Raw genomic sequence first — 900 nt, forward strand, 5'->3', positions numbered from 1 at the left:
GGCGACCAGATAGTCGTACCCGTCCCAGTGCGCGTCCATATTGGGAAATTCCCGCGCCACCCGATCCTCCATCACCTTTTTCACGGCGTGTGCCTGGGAGTCCGGGAAGTGTTCTACAGGAAGAAGGGAAAAGCGTAAGCATAAGATACCGGAAAACAGTCTGCCGGAAGGAAAAGGAACACGGATGCATTTTCAAAAAGAGAAAGCTTATAAGCGAAAGAAGGGACAAGGCAAGGACTTACGGAGAGCCAGCGCATCAATCTGCATAACCAACCGATCATATTCTTTATGATCAGTGGTCATGACCTCAATATGGCGCTCCGCTGCCTTCCGCGCCTTCCTTTCCTCCTCCAGCTCCGTCGGCAGCACCGTGTTGGAGTTCGTGGAATCCTCCACGACCTCCGCCAGCTCGGCCTCGGTGCCGGCCTTGGCGTCATTCAGATCTTGATCATGCTGGAGCCTGGCCTGCATAGCCTGCTCCTTGAGCTCCTTGTAGCTGGTTTTCTGGGTGCTCAGGGCCTCCTGATGCTGCCGGATGAGCTGCTCCTTTTCGCCTAAACACCGGAAAGAAAAGTGTTAGTAAAGCGGCAGTTCATAAATGAGGAAAGAACGAGTTAACCGGAAAAGAAAAAATGATACCTTGGAGAGTGGCGATTTGGGCCTTGAGGGTCTCAATGGTAGCTTCCGGGACAGCTGTTGAACAAAAGATGCATAAGTGTTAAAGAAGGAAACTTTCCGGTAAAAAGATGCCGGAGGAAAAGAAAGGAAACAAACCTTGGCAATGGCTGTGGGCCTCGGCAAGGTCCCGATGCTCCCACAGAAGCTCCTCGAAGAGCTGTTTCCGGGCATCCGCGGTGCTCTGTTCAAAGAAGGCAATTGTGAGAAGGAAAGAAACCATGT

This window comes from Lolium rigidum, chromosome 7 (genome assembly GCF_022539505.1).
Source record: "Lolium rigidum isolate FL_2022 chromosome 7, APGP_CSIRO_Lrig_0.1, whole genome shotgun sequence".
Lineage (NCBI taxonomy): Eukaryota > Viridiplantae > Streptophyta > Magnoliopsida > Poales > Poaceae > Lolium > Lolium rigidum.